Source organism: Leptinotarsa decemlineata, unplaced genomic scaffold, assembly GCF_025532065.1.
Source record: "Leptinotarsa decemlineata unplaced genomic scaffold, Ldec_3_MD MMD2_tig00003335_RagTag_RagTag, whole genome shotgun sequence".
Taxonomy (NCBI): Eukaryota; Metazoa; Arthropoda; class Insecta; order Coleoptera; family Chrysomelidae; genus Leptinotarsa; species Leptinotarsa decemlineata.
In genome coordinates, this window is record NW_027412587.1 from 5834970 (window position 1) to 5844454 (window position 9485).

At 34.1% G+C, this 9485-nt stretch overlaps 1 protein-coding gene across 3 annotated transcripts in view; it reads left to right on the forward strand.

The window, feature by feature from the left end:
* Positions 1-9485, forward strand: part of LOC111510154 (E3 ubiquitin-protein ligase RNF19A) — a 113575-nt gene that overhangs the window by 75659 nt on the left and 28431 nt on the right. The gene's annotated exons all lie outside the window — the stretch shown is intronic.

Sequence of the window (9485 nt, forward strand, 5' to 3'; positions counted from 1 at the left end):
ATGGTTTGTATACAGAGAATTATTTATACAAGAAATATCCATACATAAATATATAACTTCAAAGGGTGCTATTTCAGAATTGGTCTAATTAATAACAAAAAAAACAAACAAATATGATTATGTAAAATAATAAAACAAATAGTTCTTTTATGATATTTTGAATTTTTCTGTGTTGGATTTTTTTTACCCTCATTGGGTAATTCATCATATGCAATTATTATTCCTTTGTAAAATATAGATTTTCTGGAAAATGCAGATTTGAGATTTCTTATCAACAGATTGTTAAGCTGTCTTGTTTGATGATCTTGTAAATTTCTATGTTCTATAAATTATTTCATGGTGGAATATTTTTTATTTTTTTTAACGGACTGCAGAAAGGTGCATACTTTTAATTTATAAGTAGAATTTATATGGCGTAAACGCTTTGGTTTATATAAATTTTTAGTTGTTTCTAAGAATGGTAGATGAAAAATGCATTCAATAGCATCAAAGTTGTATTTGAAGTAGTTTACCATACACTAATTAAATACTGTAATTTTGAATGCATGAGTGAGAAGCAAATTAGTTTCAGATGTTTCAAAGAAATATAATTTCTTATTTTATATAGAATCGCAATGATTCGAGCTAGCATTTTTCGAATGACATCGATTTGGATATTCTTTGAAAGAGTTTCAACTATAGTTAAACCTAAAACTGAACGCTAGCGGACCTTTCAATTTTGTTGGAAGTTGTCTTACGATTTTTCGAAATTCACAATTAATGTGTGTATATTGAGCCAATTATCTATTTGTTCTAAATCAGAATTAACGGAAAGGCATTTACATCAGTTGGATACTTTTTCCTTAGGATACTTTTTCCCTAGCTTATATGCGTTTCTAAGTCTTCAATATTGGGACTGTTTCAGATGATAGTTGTGTCATCAGCAAAATATATAACTATACCTAAAGTATTTACTTATACTTTTATACTGGGATCAAACCCAAAACCGGTCATATAAATAAAAATTTTCCAGTGGTATTTAGACAAAAGTGTTTTTATTAATTTCATTTAAGTGATCATGAATTACCATAAAGTAAACAAGTCATCAATCACATATATTTATATGTTTGATCATTTACATAAATTAAGAAAAGAACCTGACCCAGAAAAGAACCCTGTAGATCCCCTGTTTTTCTATCCTTGAATTCACATTAGGTTTCACTGCTTGACTTTATTTCAATGAGTATGATTATATCGTTAGTCGTTAGTCCTTAGCTCGCACAAGTTACTCAACTTCTGAGAGTTATCATTCGTATGGGGCGACAGCTGATTAATGGAAAAACAGATTTCAAAACAGATTTTTTTAAAAACAGATATGTATTCGTTGATAAGAAAGTAAAATCATTAATAACTTCAAATTCTATATTTCGTTCGATGTGATTGTAATGCATTAACGTTTTCTTTAGTTTATCTCTATTCGAAAACGACGACTGAATATTTCGGGTTTCTTTTGTGTCTGGTGCTAGTTTTCGAATGTCTCGTTTTCGAATGAAAAATACTTTTTCGAAATTTTCGATTTAAATTTTTTTTAGAAAAAATGGTTTTACATTCGAACAAGGGAGGTCAGCACCATATATAACAGAAACTGAAATGTTTACATTTCATTTTTCAACGCAGATAAACTGTGAAGAAGTATGTTATGAGTCCCATCGTTAAATGAGACTCGTAACAACTGCCCCGTTGTCAATTGATTTTAATTATTTTGACCACAAACAATTTCACTCCCTATCGTCTATATAATTTTTTATTAGATAGATTTCTATTTGATAGGCGACTAGAAAAATATTTTTTATTCTAGTGTTATATTTAAAATCTCGTTAGTTAACGAAATATTTTTTATCTGACATTGGATGAATTCCCAACGCCATATTTTGATCAATGTTAGAAACAGTTTTGCCGCTCTCCCATATTTGAATCAATATAGGCGATATTAATATTTTTTATTGTAATTTTATGTTTATCGTTTCGTCTGTTAGCGGGCTAATTTTTTCATATATTAGTTGAATTCTCAACGCCATGTTTTGATCGGTGTATTAGCGTCTTTCCCTGTTTGAATGGATACATGCAAAAATAGCCTGGAACTTGCTACCGATCGGCGGAATTCCGAAATGGGATACCCACTAATTTTATTTACCATTATTAGTAGATTCTCAAATTTTTTAAAGATATTTTCAATTAATCACCTAATTTAAATTATTTTTATCGTCTTGTCTCAAATCGGATGAAACCTGAACGCCATCTCTTGATCAGCGCTTGATTTTGCATAAGCGTCGGGTTTTCTTGACGGATCAGAAAGGAAGTAGTCTATTAGTAGTGTTCTCAACCTATTGAAAAATTCCGTTAAGTAATTTATGTTTCAAACGTTTGAATAAATATTAACAAATTTGGGACCTAAGATTACCAAAATAAGTAAAATATGTTGATACCGCCTCACTTTGTTTTTTAACGTATCTAAGCTTTTTTACTTCATTCAATTCAATATTTTTCGGTTCTCAATTTGTTATTTCAGACAACTGGAGTCTGAGATTTCAACGTAAAACAAGTAACTTCTTCAACCACGTTCAAACAAATCAGATGATTACTTTTATTTGCGGCCATTTTCCTACACACTATAGCGCCCCCACTGGTCGTGTTTCTCACCCTCCAAGAAGTTAATATCGATTGGCGGTAGGTTTTTTGCGAGTATTTTATTTTCTGCGCGTGCGTATTATAGTTACGGAAGATACCTTCATCGACGTATTTTTACTCCCTCAGGTCATGATCTGTAGTACACTCGTTCAGGATTTAGGAAATCCATTGACATAAACCGATCTTATGGGGTTTTGTTAAAAGATGGCAGAAGGTACAATTATCATTGAATGCACTCACTCTCGGATTATGATTCTATTTCTTCAAGATTAGTAGTGAATGTAAAAAATATACTATAGGAAAACGCAGATACTATATTAGTAAATGTCATAACTTATTGTAAGTTAGCGTCATCATATCTGAATAAAAATGAGTCTGTACTGAACTGAACTATACCAATTTATATTCACTTTCATAATGAGGGCCATATATCAAACCAGGGTTCCAAAACACAGCATTTGTGATCTAATACCAGACTCCTTTGAATTAGTGAAATTGATTGAAGAGGGGCTGTAACAACTCGACTTGAATATCCGAAAAATCATATAGGAATTTGCATCCCAAACTGTCCGTGGTGTTTTTAGTTTGAAGTGTCTACATAACAGAACGGTACTGCATTAAACTTCTCCTTTGACTGATCCACATTCATGAGAGAGAAGCATTAGGATTTTTTCAAGATAGCTCTTTGGGCGGTCTCTGAATTGAATACCCCACATCAAAATATTAGATCGATCTTTGTTGGGATTGGATTTTCTTCAACAGGTCTTAGTTAATTGAATTATCTAATCTTTACTTTCATCAGGTCGTGTGTGTTACAGTTAGAAACCGAAGAAAATATTTTGACCTTTCAGAATGATATTTTCAACGCCTTTGTGTTTGCCTTAGTCGCGTGTAGGGTATAGAGGTTCCTGTTACCAGGGTCTGCCTCCAAGTACCTGAGGACATTCATCGTACTTTGTAGACTCTACTCAGATCACCCTGTTTTACTTGTCCATTTCTTTCAAATTTCTTCATGGGTTTATTGCGTCTTTCCTTCCAGCTCAACATTTGTATAGAATACAACAAAGTGACTCTGTTATTTTGTTGTATTGCTTGCAGCTAAGATATCCATTATTCAGGATAATGGCAATGTCCCGAGTGTAGTCCCATAATTGTTCTGAGTAGTTCTCTGATGTTTTGAAGCCGTTCAATAAATTCTTTCAAACCTTCTTTATAGAGGTTCTACCATGTGTGTTCCCAGGTGAATTTCCTGGTACTCTTTATGCTTCTTATTGACCCATATCTACCACACTCATCAATTTTTTTGTTTCCTATGGTTCCTGAGAGTCAAGGCAGCCAGTATAGAGTAAATTCATTCCGGTTTAACATATTTTTCTAGGCATTATCAGCTCAGTCTTTATGTTATTTTTGGGTTTATTTATTCCCCCTTATGAAGTCTCATTGGAGTCCTTGCTGGAATAATACCTTCCATACTCTCTGACTTCAGGATTATACCGGCATCTCTCAATTCGGCAGGAATCTGCCGGAGTAATACAGAATGGATCATCGCAACTACTCACGACACATGATTTTCGTACCCAATGATCGCTTACATCTCTTTGTGGGACAGCGCTAGAACGCTCTCTAAATATGTCGGAGCTTCAAAAAAACCTTTTGGAAAATAATAATAATTTTTTGAGTAACGAAATTTGGAACTTCACAAATCTCTTTGGCGCTTAGGTTCTTTAAATAATTTTTAAGTCACTCCAGAGTATCTTTTTGAGAAGACAAAACATTGAAGTACTGTTACGGACTTGAAATACCTATTGGATAATACTACACCATCCCTCTTTCCGACTTTTTTATTAATTCGAATATCAGTTGAAGAGCAGAGAACTTAGGAATCAAACGATCAGATTCTATTTGCATACTTTGTCGAAATCGCTCTTTGTATCAATTTTGTTATACCAAATTACACCTGTGCGCACCGCATCCTTTTACCTGCCGCGCACCAGGTTGGGGCAGCAGGATCAATAACGGCCGTCGCGTGATAGTATCGACGGCGGCGGGGATTTTCCCAAGAGTGCTACTGCCGCCGCTTTCCGGCTGGCGCTCATCGGGGTCGCGAGAATTTGGTTTGTTTCCTTTCTGCGACTTGGGCAGGATTAAGCGATGTCTTCTGGATTAGTTAGATGAAAAATGAAGAAGCGTTATGGGGGGCGGTTCTAGTTCGTTTTGTTAAGGGTTACATCCCAAGTGCACCAAATTTAATCGGTTAAAATGGGTTTGCTTGCTAAGCAAATGAGCTGAATGTAGAATACTCTGTAAAATTCTGGCTCATTTCGCATCATAATCTCAACCACCTGACTATAAAATAAACCGAATCATCTATATTTGTCACTAGATTAGGGAAAACAAAATCGATTGGAACTTATAGTACCAAACATTTCGTCTGCTACTGCGACATACATCTTCAGTAGAAGGTGTGATGACTATTATCTTAAAGTCCCAGCAGCGACAGACTGTCGTTGCTGAGACTTCGTTTCTGCAACGCAATCAACGCCCATACCACTGATGGTGTCTGCCCCAGTAGCAGACGAAACGTTTGATACTACATTCGAATACGGCCTACCAGTTCTGATTTTTTTTCTCCAATTGTGACTGTGGCCGTGAAAGCCTGTATTGTAATGTGATATTTGGGTTTCGTGAAACTCAGTTATCCTAGCATCTGAAACCCATACCTAGAGTGTCATTTTCATAATACATTTCTGAATCTCTTTTTAAATGATGCCTGATGAGAGCCAGCATAACACATCAGGAGTTAGTCAATAAATTATTCCCTAAAAAAATTTACAGTCTGGAAATCAGATATTTTTCCCGTTATTTTGGTGATCAACGTGATAACCGCTGTAAAACTATAAAAGTTGTAAATTCTTCAACTTTTCGTGTTTTTGCATTGAGGGATATAATCATAATGTTCCATCCAACTTAATTGTGAGTCAATGTGCCAACCCAAGAATTGAACACACCTCCTTTGTTCATTTGACTAATTGCCTTCTCTGAAAGACTACAATTGATATTTTCAAGATAAAATACATCAATCTTTTTGATATTGTTCAGAATGGAGTATGATATATAACATATTTGCTGTTTGAGGATCGAGTCTCATTCCTTGCAAGCAGTCATCATAGATTTTCTTTCCTCTTCTAACAGAACAATGTGGTATTAAGGTGGAATTAACTTAGTCGTATCTCATGAAACACATATTGAAAGCTATTTTGTACCATTAAGATTAGCATATTTTTCATTTTGTCACTATAAAAACCCGTGTTTGCGTAATATATGACAACCCCTTTGGTTCACACAGTAAAACAATTAATGTAATTATAGAATCATTTAAAAAGTACTCACGAATTCCATGAAATCAACTCAAAATCATAAAATTAAGTTTTTAAGTTTTTTAAATAAGTTCATAGAATGGGGTCTTAGCTCAAAAAAATTATATTTTTATTAATTAAAATCAGACTGATTCAAAACGAAAAAATGAGAATAATCTTCCGGTAAAGAGTTCAATATTTCAAATTGTACTAGAGATTTTTTGGTAATTCAAAAAAACGTTTCGTCTAAGTGACGAAATACTCCCAACATTTCATCTCATTTTTCTCTTTTCAAAGTAGCGAAAATAACGAAATCTTACCATGCAATTCTTTGAAAATATGTTGATATACCTCCAAAGGTATAACAACATATTTGCAAAGAATTGCATGACAAGATTTCTTTATTCATTAATAAAACTTCTTACAACCATATTTTCAACCCAAGTCACCAATTTCTCCTTTCAAAACTATCTACACTCCGCAACAATCAAACTAGATATTTTCATTTGAAAGACATTTTTTGTTTATTTTTCAGATTGTGGGAATTTATGAACCCAAAATAATAATCAGTGTGTTATTGTTTTTTTTTTCGAAAAGGAATTCATAAAGGTTTAAATGCAGTGCATTTCTTTAATCTCCCCCCCTTTTATTTTTTGAACGGGTCAACTCAAAAAACTGAAATTTGGGATAATGACATTAATGCACGAAAACTTTATTTTGAAGTGGAATTAACAGATGAAAATTTCAAGATGGCGACTAGGCGCCATTGACATCTAACTACATAATATAAGGTAATAAGCTTGAGGTCAGGTCAGAAGATGCCCAAAATGGTTGCCTTGAACTTCTTGACATATGAACAGCTTATCCGACATTTCACGCCAAACATTTTCGAACACAGTAACGTCAATATCTCTACAAATATATATTATTTTATGCCGTATATTCAAAATTGAAGCAGGTTCAGTTTCGTACACCTTTTGCTTCAAACAGCCCCATAAAAAAGTCCAAAGGTGTCAAGTCTGGCGAGCGGGCTGGCCATTCTGTAGGACCTCGACGGCCAATCCAACGACCGGAAAAAGTAGTATCCAAATAGTTTCTTACTTGTCTGGAGTGATGTGGTGGTGCTCCATCTTGTTGGAATACAATATCCACATCGAATTCATTAGGATTCGCTTCGACGATTTCAGTGATGAGAGGGTCAACAATAGTTTCCAGCATATTCAAATACAGTTCCCCTGTTGAATTTTGATCAATATCCTGCCCAAACGTTAATTTTTCTGGATATTGGGTATGTGTTTCCTGGAAAACGTGAGGGTTGGTGTCACTCCAATAACGGCAATTTTGTCTGTGAACATTGCCGTTAAAAAAAAATGTACATTCGTTACTAAAACAAATATTGTGGAGATAGGTAGGATGCCTTGCAATGGTTTCCGTCATGATTTCGCAGAATTCTATTCTTCGATCAGGGTCATCTTCAGTTAATTGGTGTACCATTTAAATTTTGTATGGATGATACCTATTCCTCTTCAAAAATCTCCACACAGTAGAAGGAGACATCTCACAAACATTCGCGACGGAATAAGTAAACTGTTCAGGAAATACTACCATCTCACCAATTATATTTGCACTTGCTGTTCTTCCGGAATGGACGGATGACCTGGTGGCTTTTTGTTATGTACACTACCGGTAGTTGTGAATTTGGAAACAAGTTCCCTCAAATATTTTCTACAGATAGGACGATTCGGAAAACGTTAATTGAAAATCCTTTCGGTCTCGTGAAAATTACGCGTCGCAACGTAAATAAAAATCGCTACAATTTTTTCTTCCAATGGAGGAGAATTGACCATTTTAGAGATTGTTGACGTGGTACCTCTCTGCTAGTAAAACCGAAAACTAAATGAGCATATTCTAACTGAACAATGATGTTCATTGTCGTACTGACATTTTTTGTCGTATTTATAAACCAAAAATATGTCATATGGCAGATAAAAAGAAATATTTCTGGAAATATCGATATTAATGTGTTTGTCATCTTGAAAGTTTCATTTGTCAATTTCACTTCAAAATAAAGTATTCAATCATTAATTTCATTATCCCAAATTTCAATTTTTTGAGTTGACCCGTTCAAAAAATGAAATGAGAGGGAGGGTCATTAAAGAAATGCATTGTATGTCAAATTCTTATAAAAATTGATCCAATTTTCATTTTAAGTATTTAATATAGATAACGTACAGCCGTAGCTACTGAACCTCTTGAAATATGCAGGTAGGTTCTTTGTATAGCGTAAATAAGCATCAAGAAAGGGAATCAAGCATCAAGAAATGAATCTTAACCGAAAAAAGAAACATATTTTCAAGCAAATTTTCAAGGTTTTGACCTTAGGATATACACGATTCACAAATCACCGTCAGAAAATTAAACGAATTGAGCGTTGGAGTTCTGCCTCACCCACCGTACTTCTCAGTCCTTTTGCCAAGCACTTCGATAACTTTCTCACCGGTAGAACTTTCACCAATCTGGACCAGGCGAAAACGGCTTTTGTAGACTTCATCGAATCCCATGCACACACTTTTTAGTGCTGACCGAATTAATCGACTTGTGCTACGTTGGCAAAAGTGCAATGATTCATATGGCGCCTATTTTGATTATATTGAATAAGTATTCATTGATCTATTACAGATTGAAGTAAACTCATTGGATAAAATTGGATAAAACTTTTGAAATAACTAATAACAATAAAAATCTTGATTATAAAAATTTCATTTCAACGAGTATCAGAAGTAAAATCCTCCTGCTTCCGTACAGTAATAGAGGTTTCGTTCAGAGCGGTTCTGGACGTTCAAAGGCATTTATGGTGTTCTGTGCAATAATGCTTGAATCATCTAATGATGTTGACTGAGTTTTATAAATTATAATCTTCAATTGATACCACAAAAAGTCTAACGAACCTAAATCGGGTAACTTTGTCGGTCATTCCACCTACCAGGTAAGATACTGATGAATAACGGGTGCAAAATCTTGTTCAATGTGAATATTTACAATCCATTACTTTTACTTTCAATGGAAGATAGCAAAAAACTGCTTTAATTTTTTTATTACAAGCTTCGAGTTCAAAGTTCTTCACTGCAAGCAATTTTCAATAAATAATGTGTTAACTTCGCATTGACAATTAGTCTTCAAATTTTTGGCATATTTTTTGTAACGTTGTTTTTTTACAGCCTCAAATTTCAAAAAGTAAAAAGAAACATTAGCGAAATGAAACAAGGTATTAAATGATTCCTAACTCTCGTTTCGTATTCGACCACCCTGTATATGTCAACTGTTGGAACTTTTTACAAATTCAAATTCCTTTTCCTTTAAAAATGCTTTTCCCCACTGTTTTTTTGTCCCTGGATATTTTTTTTCGTTTCCATTCTTGTTCCCGTTACCTCCCGAGTCCTGGTAGGAAATGACTGGCGATAA